General features: G+C 42.3%; 1 protein-coding gene across 1 annotated transcript in view; it reads right to left on the minus strand.

Moving 5' to 3' along the window:
• LOC109924591 (high affinity cationic amino acid transporter 1-like) overlaps positions 1-22,889 on the minus strand; it is a 63,351-nt gene that overhangs the window by 37,032 nt on the left and 3,430 nt on the right. The window contains exon 2 of the mRNA XM_048598324.1: positions 15,561-15,647. The gene's annotated coding sequence lies outside the window, so the exon portion shown is untranslated. The remainder of the gene's footprint in view (positions 1-15,560; positions 15,648-22,889) is intronic.

Consider the following 22,889-nt stretch of genomic DNA (forward strand, 5'->3'; position numbering starts at 1 on the left):
GAGGTGGGGTTTAGGGCCGGTGTAGGTACGGAAGAGGGATTGTTCCACGTAACCTACAAAGAGGCAGGCGTAGCTTGGGCCCATGCGGGTACCCATGGCTACCCCCTTTGTCTGTAGGAAGTGGGAGGAATTGAAAGAGAAGTTGTTGAGTGTGAGGACGAGTTCGGCTAAGCGGATGAGGGTGTCAGTGGAGGGGGACTGGTCGGGCCTGCGGGACAGGACCCACCAGTTTCTGTGAGATGATGCTTTTATCCAGTAAGTCAGAGACGTACTAATTTGTGAACTAGTCACTCTGTCTCCTACAGAGAGGTGAAAAAGAACACGTAGAAAAAAGATCTAAGAAAAGCAAGTCCTGACAGGCAAAGTGAATTGGAACCATCGAACTACATTCCCTGATAATTTCCCCTCCACTGAGAGCACCAATACTTGTTAATCTGGCTGCAAGCGTGTGTAGGCGGAATTTAATAAAATGGTTAGCATTTCAATTCATCTAGTAATATGTTGGCAACACACAATTGTTTAGCTGTCGCTCAAATCTATCCATCTATCGTAATAAATAGTCATTCTTGTTAACTGCAGGAATCTGGTCTGTGCTTAGCTTGGTCTAAACAGACAGGGAAATTGGGCAACTTTTTTAATGTACTTTGAAAATTGCTCTAACTTTTCTGATGACTATGGGGAATAACAGAGTTTGTTTGCCGGTACCTTACCCCAGTGAAGCGACACAACCTACAACAGATTCATGCCTGCCTGTAAGAGAATCTGTGGATGCCCAAAAAGTCATGAAAATTAAAATGTCATTGAGCAGGTGGTGAGCTACATCAGGCCATCAAGTACACTCATCCGATTTTAACCTGTCACGTCACGTTTATACCTTGTGAGGCACACTAACATAACCTTCACATGACCAGTCAGGCAGATAGGTGGCAGATGAAGTTGAATGTGGAGAGGAGCAAGGCAATATATTTTAGTAGCAAGAATGTGGAGATACATAAGAAAAGGTGTGCAGCAGCAAATAGACATGGGCACACGCACACATAAGTCACCAAAGGTAGCAGGGCACGTAGAGTCAGCAGTTAAAGCATGCAGTATCCTATGCTTTATTAATCTGCACATGAATCACAAGAGCAAAGAGATTACACTGAATAGTACAATATACTTTTAGATGCGAACAGGAGTAGTGCATAAAGTTCTGCAGGCAACGCTTTAGGAAGGATATCAACACAGAGGACAGAGTGCACAAAAGGTTTAGGAGAATAATTCCAGGGATGAGACACTATGAGAAGTTGAGACAATTTCTCTTGGTTAGGAGAGTTAAGAGAGGTTTTCAAAATCTTGATGGGTCTGGACAAAAGTAGATAGGGAGTAACTATTCCCTCACACAAAAGGATTCAGAACAAGAGAGGACACAGATACAGTGTGCAAAACCAGCAAATGAGATTGGAGGGAAAAAAATAACGTATTCACCCAGCAAGGAGTTAGGGTCTGGAATGGATTTTCTGGAAAAATGAAGGAGACAGGTTCAATTGAAGCATTCACAAGGATATTGGATGATTGTTTCAATTGAAACAATGTTCAGGTTAAGAGGAAAAGGCAAGAGAACTACATGAAGTCACAATGAGCTGAACAGCATCTTGACAATTCTGTGAACTTACCACATCAGTGACAATTGTAATTTCAGCTGTTTAGGCACAACACTCAGGAATTCCCTCCCCAAATCCCTGCATCTCTACTGCTTTGTGCTTCAGTTCCTTTTAAAACACACAATTTAAAAATAAACACACCTGACCAGTTTTTTGCTCACTCATTTTTCTTTGGTTCTGTGCAACTTATGCTTGATAACGTTTCAGTTCAATAACTTGGAACATTAACCACAGCAGCATGCAAAAAGGCTCTTTGGTCCAAATCATCCATGCTGACCAAATTTCCCCAAAGTAAGCTAGTCCCATTTGTCTGCACGTGGCCCATGTCCCTCTAAACCCTTCCTATTCATGTACCTGTCCAAATGTCTTTTAAATGTTGTAATTGTACCTGCATCCACCACTTCCTCTCGCAGTTCATTTCAAACACACACCACCCTCTGCGTGGAAGTTGTCCTTTAGGTTCTTTTTAAATCTTTTTCCCTCTCACTTTAAAACTATGTCCTCTAGTTTTGAATTCCCCTACCTTAGTGAAAAGACCTTTGCTATTCATCTTATCTATGCCCCTCATGATTTTTATAAACCTCTACAAGGTCATTCCTCAGCTTCCTATGGTCCAGGGAGAAAAGTCCCAGCCCATCTAACCTCTCCTTATAACTCGAGCCCTCCAGTCCCAGTAACATCCTTGCATGACGCTATGGAAGTGTATAAATAAATCCAGCTGTAATTGCCGAATGGGGTGTTCTGATATTATTCCTAGAAAGGTTTTACCTCCTACCATGCACAACAACTCACCATTTCCTAACAGATTCACAGAAACTGCATGTGAACACATTTATCAGCAGATCAATGTACTGCTCATGCATAACAAAATAACCAATTTACAGACTGCATTTGCATCTCTTGTAACCGACAACGTATCCAAAAGTAAATCTCTCTCCTCGTACTTTACTTGGAACTTAAATGCAGAGATAGCCATCTGAATCTGGAGACAGATAGTACTAAGGAGAACAGCACAAACTACAAAACATCAATAAATCTGCACAATCGGCATGTAATTATCAAATGATTTCAGCTCAGAAGTACAAGATACTGCATTTTTGTGCAAGAAGCAAAGACATCAAATAATACTTGGAAAGCAATAAGTTAGAGGAACAACAGGATCTAGAAATACAAATTTGCAAATCAAAGGCCACAAAAGAAAACAAGCACAAAAATTTACTTCGAGGATTAGAACAGAAATCATGTTAGACTTGTACTTGCATTCAGATAGGCCACATTTGAGTAGAGTGCCTAATTCTGGTCATTATACTATCATGCTTCTGCCTGTATCTTCAAGATATTGAACGAATGAATGATTTATTTGTCACATAAGAACATACAGGGAATACAGACAGCCTTGCCTTTCTGCTGTTATCAGGAAAAGGATGAACAATTAGGGTCTCTCTTCTCTCAGGATGCAGCGAGAGGTTTTTAACATGATGAAAACTCCTGACAGAGTGGACACAGAGAATAGCTCCATTGTGGGAAACAACACAACTGAAAGACCATCAATATAAGATAATCACCAAGAAATCCAAAGTGTGGAAAGAATCTGGAACTCGCTATCATAGACTGTGGTGAAAGTGAATGGTCTGAATGCATTTCTGAGGGAGCAAGATAAACACAAGAGTTATGCTGATCGTTAGACGAGGAAACATGGATGGTGAATCAAGTGGAGCCTTAATGCTAATATGAACTGCTTGGGCCAAATGGATTGCTTCTGCACTGCATATGCTGTGTAATTTTTATGAACGGCAGATTGGATTACAGAAATTCAAATTTAATCCTTTGCCTTTTATTAGAAATTACTCCTTTCAATACTCCTTTCAGGAGGGGGTGTTTATGCAGCATACAATATGATAATAAAGATGCAAAAAATGTTAAGCATTCTTCTGCCTTTTGGGGAAATTCTCTTCTGCACAGAGACCCCACCCACACACATGCCAGAAAATCACGAGCGTGATTAATTAGAGCGTGTCTAATTTTTTTTTCTGAAGAAGGGTCTAGGCCCGAAACGTCAGCTTTCCTGCTCGGCTTGCTGTGTTCATCCAGCTCTACACCTTGTTGTCTCGTATCTAAACTTCCAGGTCTCTTCAATGCAATTCCCTGCTAGAAGTGCAAAATCAAACAATTATCTAATCATCTCACAGGGACAGAAACTATGGCTGCAGCAAGTGACATCAAATGCCATGATTGTTAAAGAATTTTAAAAAAATTACTTGGTGGATTTTGAGAACACCAAACTTTCCTTTGGAAGTTCATTTGTGAGCCTTTCTTCATTCAGTCATCAGCTTGGGCTTTGTGGTAACTGTCTGGCAAGAGACACAGTTCCGCTTGCAACACTTGAACATCAACTACCACACCCTCCCTCACCATGCTCCCCCAGCGAACCACCAACCACAAAGTAACACTGTAGTGTGAGATTATTAATTATTTTCAGAAGAGACTTTTAACAGAGTTCTGTTTACCTTTTAGTGTCGATGCAAATTCTCCAGCTGTACCACTCTTCAGCAAACACTGCTGGAATAGATTATGTTTCACACATCTCACCACTGTTTGCAGGGGACACACTCCCAGCTACTGCCCTGTTTCCCTCTCCTCACAGGAGAAGCATTTGTCTCTCTTCAGTTATGAGCAGGTAAGAACCCAGAATATCCACAAAACAACCCATAATACCCAACAAAAGCTCCTTCTTCTCCATCATGTTAAGCCTTTTCTGAAACCAAGCAGAACTTGCATAGGTGTTGTCAAATGGTTTCCAGAAGCAGTTACCGTCTCTCTTAAAACTTAAATACAAAAGTGGACAGCTTACATTATTAGGCTTGGTCACTATTTCTAGTCACAATACTAATCACAATCTAGCTTTAAGGATCTGGGTTACTCTTAGTCCAACTCTTTGCACCCACTCCAATTGACTAATGTACTTTGGATGGTAAGAATACCAACAGAAGGTAATACTATCAAATAGGTTTACCAACTAGAAACACTGGTTTAAGTAACCTTCCTGAAAAAAATAAACACGCAAGGCACATTCTTTAATACCTGCTTTTTCGGCAATTAATTCAATTTGTCTGAATAATTTCACAATCTGATCAGTTAAATTCATGATGCAACTTTAATCTAACAACAGAAATCTTGATAAATTCTGGCCACCTATTTCAAACCTCTGCCAATTCTACTTTCCACTGAAACATGATCTCTTCTCATTGACAGTCAACATCTGTTGAAATATTTCATGACACCCATACCAATGTGAGAAGTCTTACACTTGCTCACATTAAAATTCCTTCCGCAATCCTCTTTATTCAGAGCCCCATGAATGCTATTAATCTCCTCTGACCGTACAGCCTGTTACCATAGCAAATCTGATATTAGAAGGAGATGCAACCCTCTATTTGCTTGATGAGTGGAGTAAACAACAGATCGAATGGAACAAACTTTTGCAAAACTCAAGTCTCTCATTCATCTCTGACAGGATCTGTAAAATTTCCCACTGCCTCCTATTTCAAAGTACCTTTTAAATCCAGCAAGTTCATTTGTTATTAATTACACGTAATTTAATATTATTTAAAGCTACAAATTTGGAACATTACAAAATGGCTTTGAAAAAAAATCAAAATTAAATCCAACGACCACATCAAGCTTGTTCACAGACTCACCTGACAGAATTCCAACAGGTTTATGAGGCATGACTTAATGCTTCCAAGCTACTTTGACAAACCACTATGACCTCTACAGTCTTGATAAATAATAACTTCCCCTTAGATTGTTTGAACATTTTCCCAATACTGACACTAGACACTATTTCTTCCACAATCTTTTGAATTGACTACAAACCGGTTTTAAAGGCACTAGATAATATTTAGATTTTATGAAAGGCATATCCTGGGGTTGGTAACTGAAAGAATGCAAACTTTCGAAGCTCATTCAAGTAGATCGCTGTTATGTTCTTAATGATCATTTAGGGCAAGAATGGAAATGCTACAGACAAACTTTTCAGCAAGTGTCATTTGTGATGATTCCAGAAATTGAGTCCAAATAGTGACATGTTTCATCGATAGGTTTACTCTCTTCAAAATGATTTTCAAGATCTCCTCGTGAGAATATTGTAGGTCTATGTGTAAGAATAGTTTTGAGACCTGCCCTTGTTAATCTCCTAATCACCAACTTAAACAATGGCATTATGTAACTTCCATCATATCAATGGCCATATTCAAATAACTTTCTGGCATAAGACAAGAATGAAGATGAGCTTCTACCAAAGGAAGCTGTCATCAAGCTCAGCATCTGCAATACAGATAAAGTCAGCTATCACGAATGGCTTAAGCGCTGCAGTTTCTCCCTAGTTTACTGCCAGATGAGACATAGTCTGCACCAAAGATTGTATGGCAATCTGTAGATTATTCCATAAGACCCCAGGATGGGGGTTTCAAGACCAGGGGGCACATTTTTAAGGTGAGAGGAGAGATTTAAAAAAAGACATGAGGGACACATTTTTTTACTGACAACGGTTCGCATGTGGAATGAACTTCCTGAGGAAGTGGTGGATGTGGATACAATTACAATGTTTAAAAGACATTTGGATAAGTACATGAATAGGAAAGGTTTGAAGGGATATGGGCCAGGATCAGGCAGGTGGGACTAGTTTAGCTTGGGATTATGTACAGCCTGGACTGGTTGGACCGAGGGGTCCGTTTCCATGCTGTATGACTGTATGACTCTAAGCACTGAATAGACAAACTAGGCTCCAAGGTATAATTTAGTCACTTATCCAATATATTTTTTTCTCAGGATCATTCTTCGACAATTGAAGTTTTCACAATTAATAACAGGAAACACTGCAGACAACATTGCTACAAGTAAATAAAAGAATTGCCCATGAATATCTCTCAGTAGATGAATACCTACAATAAATAGCCGAATCACTGCTCAGTGCAAGGTGAAGTGCAAAATATTCTAATATGCTGTTGCTGGAGCCTAACAAAAGAGACAGACTGGAAAAGGTTTTAAACCAGAAATCACCAGAAAAATAACAATTCTAAATCTGGAAGCTGACAGCTAATGGCACAGATTTGGTTAAAAAAAATTGCAAACATTTTTTCAAAGCCTTGCAAATATTCTTTATTTACTTCCACAAGATTATTCAAATGTTTAAAATTTTTTCTGTGGTATATGATCAGATTGAATTACTCCAATGATGAGAATGAATGCAGCAGTGCTTCATAAGAAGCTGACCTTACACAGAGCACTAACTGAAGAAAAACAACTCTTGCTTTAATTCTTAACTCTTGCCTCTTCTAAGGATGCCTACCCTGAAGAAGTTACCCTCCTCCCTCCAAAACAACCTCAGTGGATCTCTCTCCCACTGCGACTCTCTCGTAATCTCTTCGGCCTTGAAACTGCTCGACCATGTCCTGAAGCAAACCAGGTACTACAGCCACATCACCTTTCTTAGTACCTGCCTACAGAACCAGATCATCCCCAATGGACTACAGTCCACATTCAGGCCTTCCCAATTTGGCCCCAACCGTGACAATGTCTACATTCAGAACACTGAGATCCTTCAGAAGCGTTTCTCCCTGCGACTCCTGAAACACACACCCGCAGCAATGCGCCGGCATCTCCGGGCACTACAATCAAGCCTACCCCAGCTCAGAGCCTCCCTCTCCCAGACCTGCAAAGGACCTCTCCTGTTTTTTATTCTTCGTAGGATCCACAACCTGAAATCACAATTCTACTCAGCTTTATCGGACACTAAAAATCGTAAGTACAGTAAACTTACTGGTGCCTACCACCCAAAATGGGCCCACTCCACCTCCCAAATCCCCAACCCTCCCCAGGACCTTCCCCACAATGTGCCCGCCGCCATTGGCCATGTGGCCACTGTCGGAGCACCCATGGATGACATCACATCCTCCGCCGCCGGGTACACCACTTCCAGGACAGCGAACGCCATCGACACCGCTGCTGATGCCACCGCCTCCATTTCCGAGACCAACACCACAGACACTGAGGACGCACCTACTGTCACCACTGCTGCCGCCTCCTACCTCGCTCCGCCCACCACCAACGCAACTCCGCCCACCGTGTCTACAGCCAGCAGCTCCAGAGGAGACAGCAACACCCAGCCCTGCCGAGTCTTCACCATCCCCCCCAGACCTCCCCCTCACTGAGGATGAATGGTCAGTCCTCAATAAAGGGCTCACTTTTGTCCCCCTCCACCCACACATCAACAAATACCGGTCACATTTGGACACTGAGCAGTTTTCCCGCCGCCTCCGCCTCTGCGCTTACTTCTTTAACCGTGAACTTAACCTTCCCTCTACTGACCCCTTCTCCCACCTCCAACACACCCCCTCCTCCTGGACACCACCCCAAGGCCTCCTACCCTCCCTCGACCTCTTCATCTCCAACTGCCGTCGAGACATCAATCGCCTCAACCTCTCCACCCCTCTCACCCACTCCAACCTCTCCCCCGCAGAACGTGCAGCCCTCGGCTCCCTCTGCTCCAATCCCAACCTCACCATAAAACTCACGGACAAGGGAGGCGCAGTTGTAGTATGGCGCACTGACCTCTACATCGCCGAGACCAAGCGCCAACTCTCCAATACCTCCTCCTACCGCTCCCTTGATCATGACCCCACCCCCGACCACCAAACCATCATCTCCCAAACCATCCACAACCTCATCACCTCAGGTGACCTTCCACCCACAGCCTCCAACCTCATCGTTCCCCAACCCTGCACCGCCCGCTTCTAACTCCTTCCCAAAATCCACAAACCTGACTACCCTGGTCAACCCATTGTCTCCGCCTGCTCCTGCCCCACCGAACTTATCTCCACCTAAATCGACTCCATTTTCTTCCCCTTGGTCCAGGAACTCCCTACCTACGTCCATGACACCACCCACACCCTCCACCTCCTCCAGAACTTCCAATTCCCCGGTCCCCAACACCTCATCTTTACCATGGACGTCCAGTCCCTATACACCTGCATTCCCCATACAGATGGCCTAAAGGGCCTCCGCTTCTTCCCTGTCCCACAGGCCTAACCAGTCCCCCTCCACTGACACCCTCATCCACTTAGCCGAACTCGTCCTCACTCTCAACAACTTCTCTTTCAATTCCTCCCACTTCCTACAGACAAAGGGAGTGGCCATGGGTACCTGCATGGGCCCAAGCGATGCCTGCCTCTTCGTAGGTTACGTGGAACAATCCCTCTTCCGTACCTAAACCCCACCTCTTCCTCTGTTACATTGATGACTGTATCGGCGCTGCCTCGTGCTCCCACGAGGAACTCGAACAGTTCATCCACTTCACCAACACCTTCCACCCCAACCTTAAGTTCACCTGGACCATCTCCAATACCTCTCTCTCCTTCCTGGACCTCTCTGTCTCCATCTCTGGCAACCACCTAGAAACCAATATCCATTTCAAGCCCACCGACTCCCACAGCTACCTAGAATACACTTCCTCCCACCCACCTTCCTGCAAAAATGCCATCCCCTATTCCCAATTCCTTCGCCTCCGCCGCATCTGCTCCCAGGAGAAGGCATTCCACTCCCGTACATCTCAGATGTCCTCATTTTTCAAGGACCGCAACATCCCCACCCAGTGGTCAAGAACATCTTCGACCGTGACTCCCGCATCTCATCCCTCACACCCCCTCCCCGCAATAACAACCAAAACAGAATCCCCCTCGTCCTCACGTACCACCCCACCAACCTCCGGATCCAACGCATCATCCTCCGACACTTCCGCCATCTGCAACCCGACCCCACCACCAAAGACATTTTTCCCTCCCCACCCTTATCTGCTTTCCGGAGGGACCACTCTCTCCGGGACTCCCTTGTCCACTCCACACTCTCCTCCAGCCCCAACACACCCGGCACTTTTCCCTGCAACCACAGGAAGTGCTACACCTGCCCCTACACCTCCCCCCTCCCAGGCCACAAAGGCCACAAGAAGACTTTCCACATCAAGCAGATGTTTACCTGCACATCTGCTAATGTGGTATACTGCATCCACTGTTCCTGTTGTGGCCTCCTCTACATCGGGGAAACCAAGCAGAGGCTTGGGGACCGCTTTGCAGAACACCTACGCTCGGTTCGCAATAAACAACTGCACCTCCCAGTCGCGAACCATTTCAAGTCCCCCTCCCATTCCTCAGACGACATGTCCATCCTGGGCCTCCTGCAGTGCCACAACCCTGCTACCCGAAGGGTGCAGGAACAGCAACTCATATTCCGCTTGGGAACCCTGCAGCCCAATGGTATCAATGTGGACTTCACAAGCTTCAAAATCTCCCCTCCCCCTACCGCATCCCAAAACCAGACCAGCTCGACCCCGCCTCCCTAACCTGTCCTTCCTCCCACCTATCCCCTCCTCCCACCTCAAGCCCCACACCCATCTCCTACCTACTAACCTCATCCCGCCCCCTTGACCTGTCCGTCCTCCCTGGACTGACCTATCCCCTCCCTACCTCCCCACCTACACTCACCTTTACTGGCTCCATCCCCACCTCTTTGACCTGTCTGTCTCCTCTCCACCTATCTTCTCCTCTATCCATATTCTATCCGCCTCTCCCTATTTATTTCAGAACCCCCTTCCCCTCCCCCATTTCTGAAGAAGGGTCTAGGCCCGAAACGTCAGCCTTCCTGCTCCTCTGATGCTGCTTGGCCTGCTGTGTTCATCAGCTCTACACCTTGTTATCTCTTGCTTTAATTGCCTGATTGGCAAGACCACACCTATGCATAGTTTTAGTCTCCTTTTCTCAGGAAAGGTTTTAATTGCTGTAGAGTGCAACAAAGATTCACTAGATTTGTTTCCAGGATGGCGGGACTGTCTAATAAACAGAAGGTATGCAAACCTGGTGTGTATTCTCAGAATTTTGAAAAAATGAAAGGTGATCTCATTGAGACTGCAAAATGCCTTAAGGGATAGACAGGTTAGATGGGGCTAGTGATTTTCCTGGTTGGGGAATCCAGAACTATAGGGCATTATTTAAAAATAAGGGGAATGTCAGTGAGGACCAAGGTGAAGATGAGACCGAGACAACAAGGTGCAGGGCTGGATGAACACAGCAGGCCAAGCAGCATCATAGGAGCAGAGAGGCTGACGTTTCGGGCCTAGACCCTTCATTAGAAAAGGGGGAGGGGAAGGGGGTTTTGAAATAAATAGGGAGAGAGTGGGAGGTGGATAGAAGAGGGATAGAGGAGAGGATAGGTGGAGAAAAAACAAACAGGTCGAAGAGGCGGGGATGAGGCCAGGAAAGGTGAGTGTAGGTAGGGAGTTAGGAAGGGGATAGGTCAGTCCAGGGAGGACGGACAGGTCAAGGGGGCGGGATGAGGTTGGTCGGTAGGAGATGGAGGTGCGGCTTGAGGTGTGAGGAAGAACAGGTTAGGGAGGCAGGGACGAGCTGGACTGGTTTTGCGATGCGGTGGGGGGAGGGGAGATTTTGAAACTTGTGAAATCCACATTGATACCATTGGGCTGCAGGGTTCCCAAGCGGAATATGAGTTGCTGTTCCTGCAACCTTCGGGTGGCATCGATATAGGTTTTTGAGATAGTAGGATATAGGATATAGGTTTTTACTCAGATGACAACTCCTCTTTGGAATGTTTTGCCCCATGGGATCTTGGAAGTTTAGTCTGAGTATATTTAAAGCAGATCTGGATACATATTTGATTATCAATGGCATAAAGGATAATAGGGTTGATGTAGGTAGAAGGCACGGAAATGTTTGATCTGCCACGATCAGATTAAACAGCAGAGCAGGCTCAACTGGCAGAACAGCCTACCTTTGATCCGGTGTTCATAACCTCACATTAGTTGAGCTCAACCAAAGTTTGTGACTCAGAACCTAACTCAAACTACATATCATTTACCCATCACCTCTATACTTGCCGATTTACAATCTCCTTCATTTTCCAATTCTCACGCTTCTTTCCAATTCCCTCATGGCCATTCAATTACCTATTCTGTAATTTCCTGCAGCAATGGAACCCTCCGAAATCTCTGCACTCCTTCTCTCACACAACCTCAATTTCAGCATTCCAACGATGACAACTCTGCCTTCATCTACCTGCACCCTAAGCTTTGGAATCCAGTCGTTAAACTTCTCCAATTCTCTCTCCTCCTCGAATTCTTGCCTAAAACCTACCATTTTGACCAACCTTTGATCATCAGTTCCAATATTTCCTTATGTGTCACAATGTCAACTTCAGCTTGGAAACATTCTTGAGAAGTGCCTCGGGATATTTTACCATCGTGATGATGTTGATACTGCTACATGCAGTCCCCAAGATAGGAACAGGCAAGTTCGTGAAGGGAACTGAACAAGAGGAAGATGGATGCAATGTAGGCCAGGTGTCGGGGAATGGGATCTGGGGAGAATCGTAGCATTCTGAATTCTGTATGTGCCAGCTAGCAGAGAATTGGAACAGTCAAATCTGGAGGCGACGAAGGCATGGATATGACTATAAGACAAAGCAGCAGAAGTAGGCCATTTGGCCCATCGAGTCTCCTCCACCATTCAATGAGATCATGGCTGATCTGACTTCTCAACTCCACTTTCTTGCTTTTTTCCAATAATCCCCATTTCCCTTACTGATTAAAAATCGATCTCAGCTTTTTATATACTTAACAATCCAGTCTCAGAAGCCCTCTGCAGTAAAAATTCCATATTCACTACCCTCAGACAAGAAATTTCTCCAATTTGTCTTAGATAGGCAACTCCTTAATTCTGATATTCCACTTGGATATTTCCAAACACAATATAAACATTAAAACAAAAAGTAACAACCATCACTGTACAACCAAATCCTTCAACTGATGAAATGAAGAAGAAATAACTGACAGAAAAAGAATAAAGAGAAGAAAAAATCAACTACTTAAAAATACACCAATGTTAGTTTACAAAATAGCAACAATTTGTTTTATTTCATTTCCTCACTGATGGTGAAGATATTTTGAGCCAGATTCACATTTTTCATGAAACTCTATTACTTTTTAACAGATATGAACAATGAAATCAATGAGATCAATGAGATAAATAAATAATCGTAGGTAAATTGCTTGAAGGTGACCAGACTAGAAAAAAGCACAAAGACTAGAACACAAAATTGAACTAAAGCAGAAATCAGAAAGATAAAGAGCAGTGATGACAACTTTAACACACCCAGCTGCAGGGAAATGACAAGAAAAATCCAAAGGTTCAGAGAAAACATTCTACCCAAAAAAATGCAAAGTTGCAATTGTTTATCATGTCCTGATACTAATGTTCAAAACTAATACTGAAATAGAGAAACTGCAAAAACTGCAACAGCAAAAAAACATAGGGCATAAATAAAACAAGTTCAAAGAGAAGACAGATCAAGGAGAAATCATTCTAATGTAAAAAACAGTTTTCAAGCACGTCAGTAAAAATAGCACTATTGAGAGGGAGGATTGTCAATCTGGAAAACATTCAAGGAATATAAATAAACATTTTTTATTAGTCTTTACTAAATACCAGGAGGTGAACTCTGCAGTGGTTGAGAGAGCAAGATGAGTGATTATGAAGAAGGATACAATCAATATTTTAGATACATTATTTATTGAGAAAATAAAACCCCCAGATGAACTGGAAGCATCCTAAGATCCTACAGATTACGAGAGAAGAAACTTTCAAGACCCAAAAGTATTTTTCAAGGTCCTATTGAGCAAGCACGCTTACAAAGCTCAGGAATATTAAAAGACTTGTACTAATTATTAACAAGAAAATCAACTAATTAGCACAACTACAAGCCACTTATCTACTGTACGGAGAAATTCCTTAACGTAAAATTACTTTCTGTTTATCTAAATAAATGGCAAGTAATTGCAAATGGGAAAACTGCACTTACAACTGGCAACGAATTCACTGAGGATGCAACATAATGTAGTGGACATGTCAGAAGGCCTAACATCACCGATCAAGAGATGATTGGAATTAGCACAAAGCAGATTCACTGGAATATCATATAAACAAATGCAAAAATAAGGAAAGACTCAAAGGCCCTCTTGTGGCACACGGATAGTGTCCCTACTCCTGGACCAGGAGGCCTGGATTCAAATCCCACCTACTCCAGAAGTGTGTAATAACACATCTGAACAAATTGATTAGAAAAATATGTACAATGAAGGCTTTCAAAAGTTGTGACTTTCTTGACTTAAACAAAATACAGGCCAATAAATAATTGAAAACTATATTTCAAGAATAAGAAAGGATAGAAAGGAATCTAGAATGCAGGTTAGTGGTTGACGCAGATCTGTGCCAAAATTAGACTGTCTAGCTGGATGAAGAAAAACTGCGTAAAGGCATATGGGAACACGATGGGTAAATATAATTAGAACCATTTCCTTTTGTGGTGGATAACGAAGTGGTTGGGCCAAATAGGAGTTAATAAATCGATAAATAGAGAAGTTACTTAAATCAGAAGGAAGGGGAACAGGGAGAATAAAGCAGCAACTCAGTAGGGAAGACCATGACAAAAATGGATTGAGGATTTGATCCCATGGCATTAATTACAGAATTTTAAAAGTCAGATGCAATGGTAAATCTACATACAAACTTTAACAAGGCTGCAGCTGGGAGTCTCAAATTTAAAATTCTAATCATGGTTTAAATTCATTCAAGGCCTTGCCTCTTACTGTCTCTACAACCAATACTGTGAAATCTCCATCCTCCAATGAATGCCTCTTGTACATCCCACTTGGTAATGGCTTCAGCCATTAGAGCTCTGTGTGCTAGAATTTCCTCCCTGAACCTCTCCTCCTCCTTTTCCTCAAGGCCTTTTAAAATCCAGCTCTTATCTTTCACCCAAAGTTTCCCACTTTTGCTGAATGCTAATATGTTCCAAATTTGACACCTGTCAAGTGTGTTGGGACATTTTATTATTTTGTGAGAAAGCATTCTATAAGTGATCGCTGCTGTCGGGTTTTATGAACACAGCCCTATGAACCGTGCTACTGGAAAGATGTCAAAGTAATACAATTGAGTACAATACAGATTTCAACTATTGCTGCCAAGCATAAATAAATATAAATACAAAGATTTGAAAAATTAGGTCTATCTTTATTAAAACAGGAGATTCAAGTAATTTGGAAAAAAATGGATATAGAAACCATTTCCAGTGGTTTTGGGGATAAGAACAAGGGGCATGGCTATAACATTAAACGCAAGTGGTTTAGAATAAGGGGCTCAGTATGTGACAAACAGAAACAATGTCCAAAATGCCCACATTTAAGAGTAACATATATCATTAAAGAAAGGAGAAATAAAAGGAATATGGGATTGAGATCACAGCTCATATGGAGGACAACAGCAACACATTTGTGTGCTGTAATTCCTATTTAACTTCCACTGGTAAATAGTACTGTAGTAACTATTTCACATAAACCGATCATTGCATGTGAAGTCCTGTAGGGCTTTAGAATATTTAAGACTTTATGATAATGAGACCATGAAAAAATCAATGTTTCTAAGACGGGGTTTATTCTGTGGACAGCAAGTGGCAATGCAGATGAATGGGTTATATCCCATTCATCAGGGAAGGCAGAATCAGAAGACCACCAAGTGCTTTCAATTATACTGACAGAAGGAAATTCAAAGTAGAATTTAAGATGTGCCTTTCAGTTTTGGCTTCAGGGGAAAATCATGTCGTCAGGCACCCATAACCAAAGAGAGGAAAACTGAGGCAGAAGGCCAGGAATACCATCTCCAATCTCTTCCACACAAATCCCGCCATTTTTTGTAGGCGCAGGTCCATTTACTGGAGAAGCTCCAGAATAGCACACGAGCAACCCAACTCAGTCCGACACCCATCTCCAGAAAGAAAACTTATATTTACATGACTTACCAAATGTGAAGTCAAGAGTCTACTGCACGTTTGAAGTGGAGAAAGTCACAGACAATTACAGCAGCAACCAGGAATGAAGACTCATTTCTGTTTGGAAATACAAATGTACACAAAATAAAAGTTGTTTTACAGGGAGAGATATTGTAGTCCTATCACCGTTTGCAACTATTTAATACCAAATTAGCACATATAATTGAAACACTGATTTTGCACCAAGGTCCAGTCAATCTGTATTCTTCAACAGATTTGTAACTTTGCAATTGCATCTGCTGGATGAATAAACGTCAAAAAAGGAGACAAATAATTTACCAACACTCCCAGAAGGATTACCAGGTCCCACTTCTTCCCACCAGCCATGACAGCAGAGATGCAGAAGCAGCTAGTTCAAATGTGTAACAAAAACATAAGTTGCTGGAAAAGCTCAGCTGGTCTGGCAGCATCTGTGAAGAAAAAAAATCAGAGTTAATGTTTCGGGTCCGGTGATCCCTACCTAGTTCTGAGGAAGGGTCACTGGACCCGAAACGTTAACTCTGATTTTTTTTCTTCACAGATGCTGTCAGACCTGCTGAGCTTTTCCAGCAACTTCTGTTTTTGTTCCTGATTTATAGCATGCGCAGTTCTTTCGGTTTTCATTTAGTTCAAATGTGTCTTTGAGATCCTGATCTGCAATCAAGGCCAATCAGAAACAGGTTCCACACTCATCACTAGTGCAATTGTGTGTAGATGTCAGCACTTTAAAAGCCTCCATATTTAATCCCCTTACCTCATTAGGTATTGCAAAAATCCGCACCACCCCCAATGAATGCTTCCAGCTTTCCCCTTTACAATGCTGTTTCAGGATGTACGTTGTTAGTCATCCCACCAAAATTCCATCCCCATATCAATGTGCCAATTCATAGAATTAATGCCAATAACTACAATTCTGGTCATCCTTATAGGCAGGATTTTGTTAAACGTAACAGGGTTCAGAAAAGATTTATAAGGATGCTCCTGAGACTGGAGGGTTTAAGCTATAGGGAGAGGCTGAATAGGCTGGAGCTATTTTCCCTGGAGTGTCGGAGGCTGAGGATGACCTTATAGAGGTTTATAAAATCATTGAGGGCATGGATAAGGTAAATAGCCATGGTCCTTTTTCCCAGGGTAGGGGATTCCAAAACTAGAGGACTCAGTTTTAAGGTGAGAGGGGGAAAAGATTTAAAAAGGACCTGAGTAGTAACTTTTTCATGCAGAGGGTTGTGCATGTAGGAATGAGCTGCCAGAGCAAGTGGTGAAGGCTGGTACAATTACAACACTCAATTGGCATCTGGCTGGGTATATGAACAGGAAGGGTTTACAGGGATATAGGCCAAATGCTGGCAAATGGGACATGGTCAGATTGGGATATCTGTCGGCATGGACGAGTTGAACAAAAGGGTCTGTTTCTGTACTCTACGACTAAGTCCCAACCCACAAGGTGGCTCTGGTCCAATCTAATTTCTTTGGGTGGGTACAGCATTCAACCTACAATCCCACTTATTCAATTTACATTGTGAAGATTGAAAATAAAAACAATGAACTGAGCAGGAAGGAACCTACTTTAGTGCAGTTTGGAACTGGCAAATAGTATTTTGGTTTGTCCAACCCAACGTACCAACTAAATAACACAGGCAGACATGGACAGAGAAGCTGAGTTTATGGAAGATAAAAGCATTAAACTCATTTGACAAGACCACACTGAGTAGGAACAGGCACAAAAAGTATGGCATGCGTTACATTTTAGGCATTTAGTTATTTCCAAAAGTACAATTGCATTTCTCTCTCATTGCTTCCTTTGATCGTCCCCTGGGCGCGGGACGTCAGAGCCACACACAAGCTCAACATTCAATACCTAGGTTAAAAGTTTCTCCAGCTTGGCCAAACCTTCTCGTGAAGTTCTCTAACATAAATAAGTATTTTTGTTTATGGTATGGTATCCCTGACCAATAGCATGTCGCATTTGCTAGCTACTGCCCATTTTGCTTACCTCATTGAAATCATGACTCAAGGTACAAACTATGTTTGAAGGTCAACAGCAAACAATTTGGACTATCAAACCGCCACTTCCCTTGTGACATCCGTCACATAGCACTCAAGCACATTATGCTGTTCAGCATTCCTGTTACAAAGGCCACAACTGGAAAAATCCATCACTGTGTTGATGAAATGTGTATGCACAGCTTCAGACATAGCTAAATCAAGGAAAGCAATCTTGGACAAATCTGTGAACATACCTAATCAGATTAAATTCCAATCCTAGGAAACAAGGTGCCCAGTGGTTTAGATGCTTCATGCTCAAAGAGCTAGGTTCAGCTTGAGGGAAACACTTAGCCAATTCAGAACTCACAAATTCAGAGATCAAAGCATAATACATGTATTCCATTACTCTTCTCAGAGATTTGTTACTTCTTCAATGAATTTCCCAAGGTTGATTGAGTATAACCTTCCTCTTCGATCAACTTTAGAAAATGAGTATTCTGCATTGCTTTCTATTAAGTTTTTTTTAATAAAAATCCCATTATGTTTCCTATGACCATCATTAAGCTAGCTGGTCTTTATTTTCCTTGGTTTATTCATGCATCCTTTTTAAATACAGGAACAACATTAGCAGTCCACCGGTTTTCTGATGCTAGCTTTTTATTAAAAATGGTGAATTATTGTATTTACCTAAAAAGCTACTACTATTGCCTTTTTTTTCAGAAACTTTTGTTAACATGCTGCAAATTATACTGGAAATAGGAGTACAATTCCTCGATAGTAATGTTTAGTTTCTTGCTGTTTGAGTCTTTTCTCCCCAAATTCATCTTATAATCTCATGTATCTTCTTCGCTTTTCCTGCTAATGCACTTAACGCACACCTTTGACCCTGGTTTCAATTTTTGCCTCATCTCTATTTACCCAACATGTTTTATTATTGCTTAGTTTGCTCTTGCTTTTATGTTGAAGAGGAATATATTTCTTCTAATCACTATTTTGAAATATTTTCCACTACTGCTCCATCTTTTTCCTGACCTTCCCTCCAGTTTACTTTCACATTTCCATTCTCATCCCTTCAAAAGCTTTTATTTCCTCCAACATCGAACCATTTCATCTAAGTTTTTCTTAAAGAACAAATACTATTTTAAACATTTTGATGTTATGATTGCTATTGCGCAAATGCTCCCCCGTACTTACTTTCTTACCTGCTCCAGTTGAGCTCCCATTGTCAAATTCATCAGTGATGGTAGGCTTCTGTACTTGATTACTTACCTTGCCTTTCCCTTACTCTTCTTGTCAGTTTGTTTAGGGATGGATGATTATTATCATTATATGTATTTTATTCAATTCATAGATTTGACTACACATTTTTTCCTTCAGTTCTCTCCCACTATCCATATAGCCATGCTCAGTTAGCTGGATAGCTTGTCTATGATACAATGATGCCAACAGGATGGCTGGGTTCAATTCCTGCACCAGCTGACATTACCATGAGGATGAAGGGTCTAGGCCCTAAACGTCAGCCTTTCTGCTCCTCTGATGCTGCTTGGCCTGCTGTGTTCATCCAGCTCTACACCTTGTTGTCTCGGATTCTCCAGCATCTGCAGTTCCTACTATCTCTTACCATGAGGATTCCATCTTTTCAACCTCACCCCTCAAAATATAGTCACCAATCGTCTCTCTTTCTATGATGAAGCAGCCCTCGTTCTGGTAGGACTGGTGACTTTAGTTCTGCATTATTTCAGTTAATCCTATTACATCTAGTTCCTCGATACAAGACATTCCTTCCATTTACACTATTCTTTTTAGGATTCCTTGCAGGTGATTTAATTCACTTAATTAGCTGTTCCCCTCATTTTATTTTTGAATTGTCATTTTATGCTTATTTTCTATATTTGTATCAGTTCTTCATTGTTATCCACCAAATATCTGAACATAACTGAAGATAAAGGAAAGTGGAGATGTGCAAAGTTATTTCCACAAGAGTTCTCACTCTGTCTTACTTATTTAAAGTGCTTCCCGTAGCCCTACTTATCCTTTCAACAAGGACTCTGGTCCCATTCCATTTCAGGTTCCGGTATTAAAAACTGAAATAACTGCAGTTGGTGTAAATAAGAGACAAAAATAAAAATTGGTGGAAAATCTCAGCAGGTCTGGCATCATGTGCGGAGAGAAATCAGAGTTAACATTTCCGGTTAAATGACCCTTCCTCAGAACTATTTTTGTCTAGTGGTACAGTACCTTTCTGTCTCAATTCTGATACCAAGGGCTCATGAAATGGAAACTATCCTTCCATAGTCTTTCATTCATGCAACCATTTCCCTGATTAACCCTATGTTAATCACAAGGTTACCATCCTCAAGATTCCTTTAAAAGCAGATCCTAATTTCTGATTTCTCTGACATTTTCTTAGTTATGAGTATTTCTTTTACTTGTTTCCCCAGTTGAGCTGGGCGGTTGCTGTATGTTATTGTCTGCCTCAAGGGATGAGCACGACTCAACATCTCTCTCTCTCTGTGTGGTGGAACTATAATGTCCCTGTAATGGTACAGTCCCAGGCTACAGGATGGCTGGGAAAGTAATGTCACTGTGTTGATTTGAGTGAGATAACTGACCATAATATCACCCTGAGACACACCTCAATCATCCACGCCAACTCCAGCAATGGCATTTTTGCTGGCCATTCGCTCCAAAGATCTTTCTGTGAACAGGCCATTTGTTGCTGCAGAGCTAGACACTCTCTCAGGGATACATCTAAAATCTATTAAAAGTGCCTACCAAGATAATGCTGCTACGTTATACGTAATAACAGCATCTCGACAATTTTGTGCATCGCTTTGCAAATTCCTTGCTCATCTGTTTTTGGCTGTGGACCATTGCTGAGCAAAATGTGAATGTTTCCCCTTATCCTTAACTGTACCACCCTAATAGTGCAGTGGAAGACTGATATAGCATGGTCGCTGGGAACTGATAGAACCACATCATGACTGTGTTCGAGCTGAACTTCTCGGATAATCAAATAACAACTGAATTGGCTTTACCTCTTGTCAGGTGAATGCATAATATTGCCACAGAATTCATCAGATTGATGTGTCACAAGAATTTATGTACTTAAAGCATTTACTGTTGCAAGTAGAGACATGAATAACTTCATCAATGAGCACATATTCCCAAAATCTGCCCTCTTAGTTAATTGTGGATGTAAAGAATAATACTGTCCATGAGAATGAGCTGTAAAGGGCTGTGTACACATCATCAACATTGTACAGTGTTTATACAAGTATCTTGACTGTCATTATAAATATAACTGTCCTGGGCAAAACAGTAGTCGGAGGGGTTAGGTTGAAAGGAGGATGCCGAGAAATGCAGTACTTGATTTTACAACTGTTGTTGCTCCATTCTTGCTCCACTGACCAAACTGTCATATCGAAATAGGTGCCTGTTCACTGACCCAATGGTGTTTTGTTTTTGAGAGGGGCCAGGAGACCTCAATGCTATAAGTTAATTGATCTGTTTAATATTGGATAAAATCCCGAATGAACTGAGGATGCTGTATATCAGGAACAAAAACAGAAGTTGCTGGAAAAGCTCAGCAGGCCTGGCAGCATCTGTGAAGAAAAAAACTCAAGAGTTAACGTTTTGGGTCCAGGTACCCTTCCTCAGAACTGGGGAGGGGTCACCGGACCCGAAACGTTAACTCTGATTTTTTTTCTTCACAGATGCTGCTAGACCAGCTGAGCTTCCAGCAACTTTGTTTTTCTTCCTGTGTTTAATATAGGACTTGTACTGTCCTGACAGGACGGGGCAGGGTGGGGGAGCACATGTTTTGACTTATAAAGATAAGCTGGAACCTTTCTCACTGGAGCCTAGGAGGTTGAGGGGTGACCTTACAGTGGTTTATACAATCATGAGGGGCACAGATAAGGTGAATGCAAAGATCTTTTTCCCAGAGTGGGGAGTTCAAAACTAGGGGGCATTTTTTTTAAAAGGTGAGAGGAGAAAGCTTTAAAAGTGACCCAAGGGACAACCTTTTCACACAGTGAGTGATTTATATATGGAATAAAATACCAGAGGAAGTGGTAGACCTGGGCACAGTTACAAAATTGAAAAGACATTTGGACAGTTACGTGAATTAGGAAGGTTTAAAGGGACATGGGCCAAACGCAGGCAAATGGGTCTAATTTAGTGCCGGAAGCTTGGTCAGCACAGACTAGTTGGACCAAACGCTCGGTTTCTGCAATAGGACATTGCCACATTACTTCCCTATGCTGTGTGTCCCAAAATGGCCAGTCAACTCGACTTACACCTCCATCTCCATCTTCCCCCTTCCCAGTCTGCTAAAATATCCCTTATTCTTACACCAGGTAGACTACAAACCTAACTTAGAATTTACCAAAGGACTTGACTTAATCCCTCATTATCATATTTCCTGACTACAACCACTACTCATGGATCCACACTCATCCACCTCCTCTTTTTGTATTGCCTACTGTTCCACAATTAGCATTCCCCCTGCAGCTTTCATTGTTATCCTCACCAAGTTACAAGTATACTGTTCCTGTTGGATAGGGCTGGTATCTGCAGATCCTCCTTCATGCTCTCCCTTTGATGACTGACAAGTCACTGTTTCCCAGTACCGCAGCTTCCCCCGCAGCTTGAATACATTCTAGAGGAAACAAACCAGAAATTCTGCATCCACCCAACCACCCTCCCTCCCCTCCTAACATACTCAGAGAACAAGTGGATAAGATGGTAAAGAAGGTGTGTATGCTTGCTTACCTTCACTGGTCGGAGCACCAAGTATAAAATTTGGCAAGGCACGTTGCAGCTAAGACTTTATTCAGGCCACATTTGGAGTATTGTGTGCAGTCCTAGTTGCCACACTGCAGAAAGGATGTAGAGGCTCTGAGGATGTTGCAAAAGGGGTTTACCACCATGTTGCCTGATTGGAGTGTGTTTGCTATAAGGAGAGGTCGGACAAACTTGGTTTGTTTTCATTAATGCACTGGAGGCTGAAGGACAACCTGGCAGAAGTATATAAAATTATCAAAGGTGTGGATAAGGTGGATTGTCAAAGTCTTTTTCCCAGGGTAGGAAATAGATTTAAGGTGAGAGGTGGAAAGTTTAAAGGAAATGAGCGATAAGGCAGGAGATGCCTGAAACACACTGCCAAAGGAGATGACAGAAGCACATACGTTAGCAAAGTTTAAGAGGCACTTAGACAGACAAATGAACAGGCAGGGAATAGAGGGACATGGACCATGTGCAGGCAGATGGGATTAATTTAGAATGGCACACGGTCAGCACAGACACGGTGGGCCAAACGGCTTGTTCCTG

This window comes from Rhincodon typus, chromosome 6, assembly GCF_021869965.1.
Source record: "Rhincodon typus isolate 14 chromosome 6, sRhiTyp1.1, whole genome shotgun sequence".
In the NCBI taxonomy this organism is placed as follows: domain Eukaryota; kingdom Metazoa; phylum Chordata; class Chondrichthyes; order Orectolobiformes; family Rhincodontidae; genus Rhincodon; species Rhincodon typus.